This window comes from Xyrauchen texanus, chromosome 34 (assembly GCF_025860055.1).
Source record: "Xyrauchen texanus isolate HMW12.3.18 chromosome 34, RBS_HiC_50CHRs, whole genome shotgun sequence".
Taxonomy (NCBI): Eukaryota; Metazoa; Chordata; class Actinopteri; order Cypriniformes; family Catostomidae; genus Xyrauchen; species Xyrauchen texanus.
Window position 1 is genome coordinate 19,103,686 of NC_068309.1, and position 15,559 is coordinate 19,119,244.

The following is a 15,559-nucleotide window of genomic DNA, read 5'->3' on the forward strand; positions in this document are numbered from 1 at the left end:
TTAGTTAATTAAATAGTATAGTTAAATAATTTAAATAATTTTTATTTTACAATGTTGACTTGGCTAGGAGAATTTAAAAGGCCATTTTATAGTACATCAGAAAAACATGGTATACTTTATACCATGCACAAAACCTTAAATTTCCAATCAAAGCATGATATGCAACACTTTGAGTCACTTGTTCAACACTGAATTCCTATTTTCTCATTTTTGGCTGAACTGTCGAGACATCTCATCACTGAGGGTTTTTGGCAGCATAATGATGACTTCTGCCTCCCATACGTCCAAATGTGAAACATTAATGAAAGCACTTGGCTCTTGTAAAAATAGAGCTGTGATGCTCGGGCCAGTACAGGACTGTAATGAGAGTTGGACCAGGATTGGTGGCAGTGATGGAGGGAGAGAGTATCTCTGGGGGAGCTTGTTATCTCGACTTGCCCACTACTTAATGACAGCACTCCTTTAATTATCCTCCATGCTTTGATTGGAGATTCTCCACCATTACATTTAATAATATCAGCGGGGCCGATGGGAATGCGTGTATGTGGGCTGCTTGTTTCAGGTGTAAGCTGTCTACCTTTGTTACACAAAGAGCCTGGAAGGAGACCACAGAGGTCGGCCATAAATCAAATAAAAAAAAACAGCCTGACAAGAAGTCCTATTATAAATTAACATGACACTGTTTATATATCAGCAAATATACAAAACATGACAAATGTGATGAATTTTATGTTGAGGTATAGAATACCTGAATGTTATACCTGAGAGATTTAATGAACAAGCTAAATCTAATAATTTGGACCTTGACAAATTTGTGTGGGCTGTTGATGCATAATGTGTCAATGGACATTTTCATTTGTCAACATAAAGATTTTAGGATCAAATTTATATGAAGGTATATGGGAAAGTGTATATCTTAGGTCCTATAACTGGTCACCATATATTTTGTGTTTTACTTTTCCAAAAACATTTTTGTCTTCACAAGTTAAATTGAAATGGTCCTGAGGTGTGACAAATACATTTTTAAACCAGTTTAAATGGAGAACAGCACGTGACACTGCAGAATATGTTAACTTTCCAAAAGTATTTCAGCATGTCAGCTCCCTATGTCGAATTTGTTTCCTGATAAATCCCTTTGTATTGTTCTCTAGATAAATTCAGTTTAATTTAAGTTAGATACATTTTTTAGATTGTCAGTTTATCAGGCAGTTAGTTTAGGCATGCATGAAAATAGAGGCTTAATGTCTTTCCTTGATTGATTGAAACTTGATTTGTGTTTGTAATCGGATGCTGCAATTTAAATGAAGACAAGTTAATTGTAAGACAAGCAGTGCAGATTGATGTCAGTTAAACAAATTATCTGAGATCCATGAACATCATTTCCAGTTAGGTCAAGGATTTCCAAATGCTTAAACAAGGACAAAACAAGGACAGATTAGGGTTACAAAGAGAAAGAGGGCAGAAAGAAAGACACATGGTCTACCATGCAAGAGGTGGATTAGAGATTCCAGGAACATGGATTTATGTGCCAGTTAATCGCTTAAAATGAATATAACTGCAACCCTAACTTGACATCATCCACCTATTGTAGTACAGAAATGATTGTTACTATGAAAAGTTACTACATTTAAATCAACTCATGTCAAACCAAATGCCTCGTTAAAACAATATTGGGAGAGAGAGAGCAGAACTATTTCCTCTAGAAACATGTGAGTCTGTCCAGTTCCTCTTTTGCATTGTCACATAGGAGCAGCCGACAGGGACAGTAAACAGGTATATTCGAGAGACAAAGACATACAATTAGGACATGCATGAGAGGGTGCGAGTGTTGAGACTGAGACAGAAAAGAATTGTGTTTGTGAATGTGTTCATGCAGTAATGTCAGTGCTGCTGTTAGTCTGCGTGGGATGCATTATAGGCACAAACTGAAACTACTGTATATCATAAGTGTATAATTTATTGTACATTAATGATGAGCAAACAGATGTGTGTGTGGGGGGAGTGATATTCAATTATTGATATTCATTATGCTGTTCTTACAAACTAATATAAAAATGAAACATTAATAACACAAAATTATATGAATGTACTTTAAAGACGCCATAAAAATCTAAATGGATTTTTTGTGGCATTTTACAAAGCTAGTATCTTAGAAGTGTCCTAAAAGTTGACCATTTTTAACTTTTAGCAGTTATACAAATTTACAATTTTAAGTCCTCCTATTTTAGGAAAATTTATGGAAATGTTGGTGACTTCTGTTGTGCTACACAAATTAGCTGTCTGGACTGAGAATGTCCCTTCCCTTAATAGAAAATCATGGCTTTCAATGTACCCCTCCCCTACACTTCCTGTTTCAATAGGAAATACATCAACACAGGAAAGAAAGCTGTGCTTGTCAAGTCATTTCATTAGGTCTTTAAGGCCTTCTCAAAACTAGATTTCTAAAAGATTAAAACTTTGCAGTAGTTTACATTTTTACATAAAGTAAAGAGTTGAAGTTTGGAGGGGAATTATTTCAAAGTCTCAAAATATAAACTGAAAATTAATTCAACATGCAGAGCAGCATGTGCCATTGTAGGAGACTAAGCTTTGGGATTATTCTCCAGGCTGACTGGCTGATGGTTTTCAAAAAGTCAAATAAAGTGGGAGGTGTACAGTTTCTGAAAGGTGAATGAAATGGCTCATAAAACTTGATTTTTATTGGGTGGGTGTTTCCTGTATCTTCCCCTCGTTTACTTGTTTGTTCTTACTGTTAATGGTAATCGGACCAAAATGAAAAAAATAAATAAAATAAAACAATCCAACAAAATATTACCTTCTGTTCACCAGCGAAGACGACATCATCAGCACCATGCAAGATTCATATGACACAGTCACATGATACGCACGTACATGATTGGTTGAAAAGAAAGTGGAAAGGGGGGTGGGAGTCACATGGAAAATACAAAACATTGAAAAAAATTATACAAACATGGAACAAGCAACATGTTAAAACCAAAAAGTACAAACAGAAACACAAACAACACAAAGAAATCATAAATTATAAACATAAATGCTTCTCTGTAACATTAGACATAGTGTATATAGAACACAATGGATATAACAAGACCCATAAAGCAATTCCTGGACATTTGTGTTCTAATTGAAATAAAATTATCTGAGTATGATACAGTAAATTGTAAAAAGGCATGTCAGATTTTCAAGATATTCTTCTTGGAGCTCATTTAACCTATACAGAGTTTGAATGTGGTCCAAATTGCTTTATGAATCCATTTCACTGATAACAGTATTTCCTGTCTGGAAGCAGTATTTTCAATCAGAAGGATTCAAATGCAGCTCTGATGTACACTGGATTATGTCTACTTATGCAGGTTGCATGGCATGAACAGTGTTGCAAAAACCCAGCTAAAAACAGAGCAGGCCAGCCAAAGGCAAAGGAAACTCATTGATTGTACAGCTAAATATATACTGTATGATCTAATGGCACATATTTTACTATCTTGAACATGGGAGTTAAGCACTAAAGAATTAGCACATATGAAGCTTCAGGGCAGAGACTGCTGTCAAGTTGGTGTCTATACATATGAATGAAATGTCACAGACTATAATAGAAAATACTGATCTATAGGATCAGAGTCCCCTATTGTCTTATTTATGAGGATATGAAAGACAAATCTGATCCTAGAGAAGTTACATACAGTATATGAGTCTAGGTTTGAAGCTGAGAAGGGTGGAGATTGATAAAGCTGAGGAGCATCATCTTCCATCACAAACTAAAGGACTAGATAAGGTTTGTTCGTGTAGTGAGGTCTGTATTCTACAGGTCAAATCCAATATACAGTATGATGCTTAATGTACATTCTTACTGTATGGGTGAGAGTATATTGTAATTCTGTGCAATTACAGTATTATAGATGTCTTATGGGCCACATTTGCATGGTCAACCAATTCTGTTTTGTTTTTCATAGACATCTTGTTCTTGTTGAATGCGTGTAAACAGCAAAACTTAAGACATTACATTTTTGACAGGAGATAAAATAGCTAAATAAATGTGTTTTCATCTAAAAACATATTAGTATGGATGTGTTGATTAGTTACTTGAGGTTTGTTTAGCTAAGTTTGTAAGTTTAAAATTGAGACAGCTAACAGACAAATGCCCAAACATATCCAAAATCCTTAAAAAAAAAAAAAAAAACTCAACATATTCACCCTCAAATATTTTTGATAAGTGCCTGTAAACCATCACGGTTCCTTACAAACTGTAACTATAACTCATTATAATTATAGAAAACAACAGATCTTTTATTAGCTTATCTATCAATTACTCATACAAACAAAACAAAAAAAATCATTGAATTTTAATTTCTTCCAGATCTAAGGAAGTTTTTTGGTTTTACAATCTCAAACCTGCCATTCAATGTCAACTAAGCAAACAATAGTCCAACACTGTCTATTCCTAAAATAAAGACCCTGTCATTTCTTGGGCTGAATAAGACAGAATAGCTGTCTATCAAAAGGAACAATCTGTCAGTAAAAACCTTTTCAGGCCCAACCAATTTTTGGTCCATTTGAGGAGAGATCAGGTGCAATCTGTGCTGTCATGGTAACTATTTTCAGACTAACACTTGAAGTCTCTAGCAAGATCATGGTAAGCAAGAGAGTGTATCCTAGTGTTTTATATCAGAACTGTACAGTAGCAGAACAGTAAACATTAAGAAACAAATACACAGCTTGTGAATTTGGTGATTTGACCTAATTCACCATTTTAAAACGAGGTGGTGGGCCATAATGGTCTGGACAGCTTCATTAGTTTCCACATTCATATTCAGACATTATGCAACACATCTTATTAATATATCAGAGTGAACTCTATGAGAATGTGCAATGCTGTTCCTAAATATTAGTAGAAATCAAAAATCTTTCTGCATTTTCAAGGGCATTAAAAACAGTACACACCATTGTCTTTACTCCTAACAATTCAGAGGTTAAAATGACCCAATAACCATTCTAACCAACACAAACACTGTGTCAGTTCATATCATATTCCTGTATATCTATAATGCAGTGACATGTTAGACAGGTGAGCTGTTCTACAAGCTGATGTTAGTTATGGTTATCTACAACGGCTTGGAGGCAATGAGCACAGTTCCAACTGAAACACGTTTGTCTCATTCCCCAAGCCCTCACAACATATATTCACTCTTCTCTACCACTGATTTGTGTTCTCTTTCTACAGCGGACACCAGCGGTGCAGACTTCATTGTCTAGGTGAGGCACACAAATGTGTATCAGGAGGACAAAGAGAGGCAAACAACACTGCACACAATCGGCATACTCACTAAGGTCTGCAGTGGTTGGAGGAATGGAGGTTGGAGTCTCTGAAGAAACTGGAAGATGGTGAGAACATGGTGAGATGTGCTTACATTGTGTTGGAGTGATACAGTAGTAGTGCCACTGTTACTCAATATGGAACCACTTACAGCGCTCCATAACTGCTGTCTAGTGCATATTACACCATTCACCATTCAAATGATAGCCAATGGCAGAGGTGCATGCAGCTGCAACCCACGAATGGCCCCCAAAAGTATTTGGACACCATTAAACACTTAAAAAATTTAAAATGTATGAATGTGATTGCATTAGATAACAAAGCAAGTGATATGCCAAATGATGCCAGACCTTTCATCACAGACCATTTACTTTCATGTAGGTGTCCTAGCAGAGTTACCACAGGTATAGTTCATAGCATATACTGTACTAACATTTGACAACCCGGAGAGTGTCCAAATTCTTAATTTTGATTGATACTTAATTGGTTTATAATTTGAGCCAAACAATGTTTTTTTGTGCCTTTTTTGTTGCTTCTTGGAAACTTGGTGCAATTGCTTTATTTCTTTAAAATACATGCCACTTGTTTAGTTAATTTGGTATCTAAGGTAAAGACATTCATATATACATATTTTTTAAGTGTGCCTAAATAGTCCAAAAACTTGCTGTATCAGAGATGTATCAAAACTATCTAATTTATTTTGCAAATCAACCTGACCACTTTTAAAAGTGTTGCTTGAGAAGGAAATATTAATCAAATCCAGCTGAGTCCAGCAACAAAGAAAACACTTATGACACCATCAAGCAATGCAAAAGGACAAAAACATTTCTGAGAATAGCCATTTCTGTGGCTCCAATGGATACAAACAATTTAACATTATGAAGGCAGTTTCTATAACCTGCCACATGCGAACAGGTTCTAAGATGGATAATAGCCTGCATTTAAATGTCATGGTTTGCAGAGCCGAGCTTTGACATTACAGACATCTCCAGCCTCAAGGACACTGCTGGCTTCTCACAGTGAGATATTTTCTGGAAATGCATTAGAGCCAGTGACTCACACATCACCACCTTCAATATACCCTAATCTATCTAATCTAAGAGAAGGTTGACTTGCATTGAGCTCAACCTCAGAGCGTTGCAGTAAAACGATAAGTACTTGGAGTGGGAGGTAATGATATGATGGGGCAAAATATTCCTTATTTCCTTCTTTAAGCTTAACGCAATTAGGCAGAGGCGAAGGCTGTTTGGGAGCCGAGTGTTTGACAGATGACACACTCTGTTGAGGCTGCTGAGCTTTTGTCTTCAGATCTACTTCTATCTGTCTCAATTGCTCATTTATTTTAAGGAACTAGATGTTTGGTGACAAAAAAGTGCTTACTGCATCAGAAGTTAGTACATTGAGGATTACAGCATGTCACTTAAAAATCCCTACTAAAAACATCCTACAAAAACAGCCTATGATGGTTTACTGGTCATAGCAGGTCAAAGACCTGAGAGCTTGGCCAAACTGTTCTGTTTGCTGGTTTTAGAGGGGTTTTGGGTACTTGTCAGCTGGTCAGGCTTGGGGACCACCAGGCTGACCAGCTAACCAGCTGAGCACCAGATTAGCAAGGCCAGGATACTAACTAGATAATCTTAAACCAACTAAAACAACCAAATCAGCTAGTGCTGGCTTAATAGGAATGAACTTAATAGCTTAGTTCACCAGGGATACCAGATTTATTATAGTTTAAAGACAATATTATGGAGTTAAACCATTTACTCTTTCTGAATTCCACTGTAGTATTGCACAAAACTTTCTTTGTAGGCACTGCAGGCTCATTGATCTCACAAAACACTGCCTTTGCTTTACAATTTGGTCTGCAGATAAAATACATGCTAAAATTAAACTGTATTATCCACTGCCGTCTGATTAAAAGCTAAAGGGCAGTTACTTGTGTAGTGCTTTGTAGATATCACCAAGCAGAGGGTGAGGTTCAAAGCACCCAGTGTGTCACGAACACACACAGAGTGAGAGAAGAAAACTGCTCTGCAGAATAATAAAGATTATCATAAGTGTTTCATGTCAAGAGGAGTGAACGCGGTGACAATATCGTTGCCGAGATCACAATTGAAGTACTCTAGAACTCCACCTGCAGATGCACACCATCTGGTAGGTTGCTAGCCTGTGTCTCTATCTGTGAGAGCTGTATTCACTGACACTAAAGCAGAGGCACTTCTGAAAACCATCAGATGTGTTCGGCAACAGTTATTTTGTATCTCTCGGGATACAAAATAACAAAGTACAATCTGATGCCACATAAACTGTTTTAGAGTCGACTCTATATGCCTTTTCAAATTGACTGAGTTGAATCTAGGAGAGGTTTACTTGTAGAAGCTGGGATGTATTTAGGATACAATTATTTGTGGTACTGGGCTAGCTATGCAGGGACAGAGCTGACTGCACACTCTAAAGGCTACACAACATCTAAATTTGCACAACAAAATACCACGTGGGAAATACAATCATCTCAATGGGAATCCTCGCAATCGGGAATATTGCCTGATGGACTTCCCTACATTAATATTGCATGGTGTTCAAGTTTGGTAAACCTTGACATGCAAATTTGCAGCATTGACCAATAGGAAGTTACTTGGTTTGGCAGTGATACGATACAATAACTAAGCTTCAAGCTTTTTGCCTTTGGAGGAAAGGCATCTTGTAATCTTCAAAGTTTTATGAAAACACATAACATTACGAAGACAATCAACATATAATTAAGTAAAACAATTTGCATTACATTGCATGCAAGCAAGTTCATTTTGCATGCTGACTGTGAAATTATTGTCCACTTCTGTTGCTTAAGTCTTCCAATCCTAAAGAGATACTGAAGAATTCTAGGTTGTTCATATGCAGAAAAATTTGATATTTCAATCCAGTGGTATCTCAGTGGTAGCCCTCTTACACAGCAGGATATATTATCTTTTGACTTTACCATTGGGTGTATGATTGACTTCAACTGCTTTGAGCTGACCTACATTACCTTTGTATAATATATTATTTCTAAATCAGATGTGATTTCTGCTGTCTTTATAGGTGCAGTCTTCTGCTGTGGTGCTCTCTGATTTTTGCTGTCTGTGGTATTCACATTCATATTAAAAAAGACTCTATCAAAGGTGTCTACTTGCCCTCTGGTGACCTGTGGACAGGCTAGCAATCAGAGGGCCAGGCACAGAGTCATGAAAAGAGGCTATTTGTCCATTTGTCTCAGTGAAATCTTTAGCTGCCATCTGGTGTGACCCTACTGCAGTGATCCAGAGTGAGCAGACAAGGTGGGTGGTGAGACCAAACTTTTATATTATAGTACAAGTAATTTTATATCATAGTAACAGTTTCACCATATAGTTATTTTTGCTGGAAATCTAACCCCATTTAGTAATGTCTGTTAAGTAATTTTGAATAATCTAGTGATTTAAATAGTGGTTTAAATAACCTTTAAAATGTAATCTCATTGATATTAATTTACACTCAATTAGCACTTAGTTTGGAACACTATGTTCCAATGAAGTGCACAACATGGTCTTCTTCTTTTGTATCCCATCTGCCTCAATGCGTTGTGAATCTGAGATGCTATTCTGCTTACTACAATTGTAAAGAGTGGTTATTTGATTTACCGCCACCTTTCAGTTAGCTTGAACCAGTCTGGTCATTCTCCGTTGGCCTCTCTCATCAACAAGGCATTTCCATCCACAGAACTGCTGCTCACAGGATGTTTTTAGTTTTTGGCACCATTCTGAGTAAACTCTAGAGAGTCTTGTGTGTGAAAATACCAGGACATCAGCAGTTACAGAATAGTTACAGAATCTATCAGCATTCCCACCATGGGGCCAATAGCCCCGTAGAGTTGCCCTATAACCCGCCCTTGAAATGTCCCCGCCTATATACCGCTATACCACCCAGCCTTAGCAGCAAAGGTGGGATTATCCACCCTCCCTCCCCCAAGTGTCAATAATTTCTGCCTCTATCTCCTACGTGACAATCATAGCTAGCTTTGTCATAACTCCATCTCAATACACAATTCCAGCCTATTCACTCACAGTTATAGACCCTAAAACGGGGCTGCAGGAAGCTCAATCACTTTGAATGGCTGATACCTGCAGCACATTCCGCTGTAATGTGAATTATATACAGTAGTGCTCTTTTACAATTTCTACAGGTGTTGCTGTAGAGGCCTGAGGCACAGCTCCTCGCTCTGGAGGAGAAAAAGTCTAACTCATGCCACTGGCAACAACATCTTTTGCATTCTCCTCCTCCTCTTCCTCCAGTGCTCTGGGCACTCTATTGGCTGAGGCTGTGGGATGGCCTCTGGTGATTAATCTCTGACAAGCACCTGCGAGTGCTTCCGTACATCTCACTCAAAGCTCCATCTATTTCAAAACTCTGCCTCTTACAGCAGAGCTGCTGTTGCTGTATAATGGATGAGTCAATCTGTCATACTTTCCTAACAGTTAAAAAGTCACTTTCAGCCTAAGATATGGGAAAACTCATTATTGTTTCTGAGATAACAAATGACTTGATTAGGATTGTTCATATTTAAAGAGGGAGAAGAAAGAGGCAAGCAAGCTTTCAAAAACATCCTGGTATTGTTGGGCTTTTTTTGAAGACTTAGAATTGTTGGTGGTATTTAATAAGGCAAACACAAGTATTTCTATGTGCATTACATGTATTCTGAACCAAACTTCTGCACATGTGAAGAGCGTCAGTCGTTGTGTTCTGTTCTGAAGAAGCGGAGAAAGGCTGAGAATGTATGAATGGCACCAAAGTCCATAATTGCTGTTTTTGCTTTGTTGAGATATCCAGAAAGTATGCCAGAAAAGTTTTCTTATGTAACTCACTCTACTCGGCAAACAAATAATTAGAAGCAGCATCTAATACCCTGTCTGAATTTACCATGTATTTGCCTCATGCTCATTCCTCCTCCAATATAACCGCAGGCAACTCTGAATGTGAGTACAGTAAAGACATGTGGGTGAGAGTTGTCCTTAAAGGAGATTACAGATGTGGAATGGAAACAAAATAATAGGGACTTTAAGCAACAGATGCGGATCACTAAGCAATAACAACGGTGGAATAGAGCATTTAATTATTCAAGAAAAAAAAAGGTAGGCTATTTAATACAACAAGAGAAGGCATGCTTGCAGTGTTAAATAACTGTCAGAAGAAGAGTTTTACTCTTGTATGATATAAATAGCCTATGTCTAAAACCTAGATATTATTATTATTAGTCTACCGATATTTTTGAGTTTTTTTATTCAAAGCCAATAACCGTGTGTTAACTGTAAGTTTTGAGGAGGATGTTTAGTCTTTTTAATGGGTTCACTTTGCATCATATCTTGTAAAAAATAATCTAATATTTACTTTCCTAATCTGTCACGTACAATCAACTGTCACCATGGCAAAGAAGAAATGCTTTAGAAATGATGGTTTCGACGTCTGGAAGTGATTTTGTGTACACGCAATGGAACACAGAACGCTGTAACTGCACCTGCTGCTTAAAGTCCCTATTAAGAATGACGCAGTGTCCTTTTTTGCTTTATGCGATGTCATAAAAGAACATATGTGCCCTATAAAATATTCAGAGTGAGCTGCATACTCTTAATAATGCGTTTTGTCATTGTTTTGTAGGTTCACGCGAAGAGTATTATGAATAAACATACATACATGAGCGTATGGTATTTTGAATACAAAAGTGAAAGTAATTGGATTCAAATGTTTACATGGCAAATATTTTTATTTGAATCTGATTATTTCAGGTCTACACCACCCCCTTCAATCAGATGGAAATTTCATTCAGATCCAGCTCAATCGGATCATTTTTGTGTTTACATGAAAGCTTTTCAATCCGATTGAGTTATCAATCAGATTCTAAATGCATTATTTGGTTGCATGTCAACGTGGCCATTGAAGAAAGGACCCGCGCTATATCTTGGGACCATTGGCCAGATTCACAAAACATTCTTAAGAATATAATTCTTCTCAATTAATTAAAATTATGATTATTTTGTTTCCTAAACAGACTTCTTAGAATGTTGTTATGGTTTCTTTTAAATCATCAACATTTGTAGCTAGATATCGTCTTACGAACTTTTAATAATTTTTCATAAGAACATTATAAAGAAGATTTTTGTGAATATGGATCTTGGATATCATAGACTTGGAGATGAGCTCTTTTCACTTGGGCCAGTAAACAATGACCTAGCAACCATGCAGAACATCCTAAGGGACCGTTCACACCAAATGCATTTTTGCATTCGTCTACACTGTTTTTCAATTGTTTTCTGTGTAAACATGTGATAGACAGACATCTTTGACCACTGAGCCACGAATCACTGTTCATTTTAAGGTCTATTTTTTGGATGCCATGTTAGATAAAATAGAGCTTCAATTGTTACAAAATGTGTTTAAAGACATCTGCGCTTTAATCTATTTGTGGTGCTACATTGCATATGGTGTGAACGGACCCCAACACATGTATAGCAATGTGCTAAAAAACAGTCAGAACCCCATAGCAATCACTTACCACAACACAACACAAACAGAAGAAAATCTAGTTTTAGAAATACTGTTTGTTTCGGTTTAGACCCACTCTTATGTGTCACTGGTTTATCTACGAATAATTTGACAAGTGTCAATGCCGTCGACGGTCTCGCTGTTTCATGCACAAACTGATAAATGATTTGTAAGTGTTTTGACTGCCTGGATCATCGTCGCACCAATCACTACTTCAATTCACGCAGGTATACTACTGGAGAAAGAGTTGATGATGCCATCAATCTCCCTAGATCACAACCACATCACACTACCATTACTAGATACGGTCTCTGCCTCGCCCATTTGCCTGTTTTTTTATTCCACTGTGTAATGACTATGAGAAAGCTTCCTCTGTCAAATGATCCCCATCACTGTCACAGATAATGAGGACGATATCGAGCCATGCCGAGAGAATCCTGTCAATTAAATTGGCGACAACTTAATCAAAATGTAACCAATCAAGCCAATGTTAAATGCTATTTGGGTTTTATTGTGTAAACAAACATTAGTGATTCTAGACTCTGACTGTTTTAAAATTATGTTCTGCAACACAATCTGCCTCATACGAACAATGAATTAAACATTAACATTATCCAACAAGGTCAACCTCGTCTTCGGGCAAGAAATAAATTGCATATTTGTTGTGACTTCAGAAGATTTGTATACATTTTGTGTTCTACTAAGGGGTAAGGAGGTAACAGGAAAGAGACTAAATATGCACTATCCAAAAAAAGGTACTGTTAAAAGTACAAAGCCATCACTTGGGTGGTACCCTTGTTTTGGATTCATATTTGTACCCTTAGGGAGACAAAATGGTACACTCAACAAATTAAGTAATTATCCTTACTTTATTGAATTGTAGAACGTTCTTACAAGAAATGTTATGTCTTTTGTTCATATTAAGTCAGTATCATTGAGAAAAAATAATTTAATTGGGTTAGGTCAAATTAATGTACTAAAGTAATTTTAACTCAACCTTTTTTAATGTTGGTCCAACTTAATGCATTTTAATAATCATAAGTATATGAATCATAAGAACAAGTACTCCAGTGAAACTGTAAAAGCAACTATTAAATCAGAGCTGAGTAGCACTCAAATCAAGTATCACCTGAAAGTAAATGTCCATCCTCAACCTAAGTGCCATTCTTCGCCACAATTGCAAGCCCCAAAACTCAAGCATTACAGACACATTTTTTAAATACCACTATAAAAAACATTAAACTTTAACAAATCTCCTCCTATTCTCATCTAGCTCAAAAAAATGCATAAAACAATTTCAACATTTGTTCTCCCTATTCAGTCCCATGCAGAGCATGCTGGGACATGGAAAAGCTAGCCCCTGCCCAGTTTCATTAATGCGTTATTAAAACCACAAAAAGAATTAATGAGGTCCCAACTAAAATGGATTAAGTGAACTTCCTTTTTACAAATTTAAATGGGTAGAACACTATAAAATCAAAATGAAATAAATAAATAAATAAATAAATATTCTTCAATTTTGTCGCTTTAGTTTATTTAAATTAAGTAACTTCAACAAGGAGGGCAAACTCTTTTTTTGTGTAATTGTTTTTCCCCCAGAGGAACAAAACATAAATAAACATTTAAAGGTACACAATAGGTCCTTAGATTACATTAGAGTATGTACCAAAAATGAGTTATGCATTTTAACTAGAGGTACAAAAAAGTATCCATGAGGGTATCCATCCAGTGACGGCCCATGTAACTTAACAGTACCTGGAAGTTTACTGAATCAACAACCGTGTTTTTCACTAACTTTCTAGAATATATAAATATAGTGGGTTTAAATCAACAGACCCGAGGGATATCAGAAAATCATTTCCTTGTTAAGCCACAAACCAGCCTAATGCACCGGATTCAATTAATCATGTTTAATCATGTGTTTATGGTTTCATGTTGTATGATTTAGCTGAACCAGGTGCATTATTAGGTGTTGGATAAAATAGCACTACAGGACTGGAACAAAATCAGTTAATTTCAAACCTTGATACTTGCTTAAATAATAGAATGGAATTCCATCTGGAAAGAACATGACACAACAGATATAATTGTTACAGTCTTATAAGCATAGGCTATAATCAAAGTTTATTATTTCAGTGGATAAAAACCTAGAAATTACATTTTTATTTCCCTAAAGTATTCAAGTACAATTTTAGTGAACACTTACAGTATTCAATTCTCAAAACATGCTTATTTAAAGACATCATGAAATCATTAAGTTTTGTGGCTTTTAGTCAATGTCCATTAGCTTTGAGGCCTATCAAATTCTTGTTGGCAAAATTACATATAGTGAAATACACATTTTAAATGTACAATCTTTCTCTTCTGAAAAAATGGACCAACATATTGATGACTCATCTTGTTCGCAGTGGTGTGTAAAACCTTTTGTCCAATACAATGCTCTCTAGAATGACTATATTATAAATACCACCTGCCTTGAACTAGCAATAGCAAGTAGGAAATTAAGACTATTGGCTTTTTAAAAAGCCTTATGTCTCATCCCAACTTCCTGTTAAAATAGGAAATTTGTCAATGCAGGAAAGAAAAACTGTGCTCGACAGGTTATTTCATGGAGTCTAAAAAAAGTTTTTAATTGAGACTTTAAAACATTTTCTTAAGGCCTACTAGTAGATTTGGCAGGAGTGTTGGATGTAACTGGGTGAAATGGAAGGAAAATGGAAAAACAAACATTACATGAGAATGAAAGAGCAGAGAGGTGGAACACTTACTTCTGAAAGGGAAGCCTGATGTCCAACGGAAATGAAACAAGATGAAAAACAAGATGAGAACCAGAAAACATCAGTGAATGTGAGAACAGAAATGGATCAAATTAAGTAGAAGCTAATGCCAACTTGCTATTTTGGGGCTCATCTCGTACATCAGTAAGAAAATGTACCTTGCTGACTCACATTAAGCCTAAATATACTATGTGTATGGTTTGTGAACTCCCAAAATGGCAAAATTGGGTTGACCAATTAGCTGTTGAGAAATGAGTGCAGACGAGAGAAGGAATGTGGGGATTGAGAAAGCAGAGGGGGACTAAGCAAAGATGAAAGATTATAAGAAAAACAATAAGAATCCATGACAGCATGCCTCTTATGTATATTAACTCACTCCTGCCAGCTATGACCCATTCTATTGCCAACAGAAGAATAAACAAGTCTTGTTTTGTATTGTTATTTTTCCCTTTTACCCATTTTTGTAAGATTACTTTTTAGCTTCTGGGTACTCAAAAGGCAATCACGCTTATTGCAGTGTGCCCTCTTTTTGGTAATTCTGAAAGGGATCTACTGAATAAATTGGATTAATAAAGTGACATGGAAAGGGACTTTTTATGCAATTTAAACTTTAGTAACTTAATCCCTGCAAGTGTATGAGGAAATTGAATAATCAAAGTTGCACTGTGTTTCTGCTCATCCCACATTTCTTGCAAACTGACTTTTCTAATCTGTTTCCAGGCGGAACATTCTGAGCCTACAGCTTTGTGTGACACACAGTAATTAAACGTGTAGATTTGAAGGAATTTTGAAAGCTGCATTGCGAAATCTAAATATGGATGATGTTTTATTAATGTAGGGAGCCCCAGAACACAAAGTCAATCAAGTACTGCAAATGAACATCAAACTGCACCTCATTTTA

General features: G+C 36.4%; 1 protein-coding gene across 6 annotated transcripts in view; it reads right to left on the reverse strand.

The window, feature by feature from the left end:
• LOC127627447 (neural cell adhesion molecule 1-like) overlaps positions 1-15,559 on the reverse strand; it is a 311,535-nt gene that overhangs the window by 32,996 nt on the left and 262,980 nt on the right. The gene's annotated exons all lie outside the window — the stretch shown is intronic.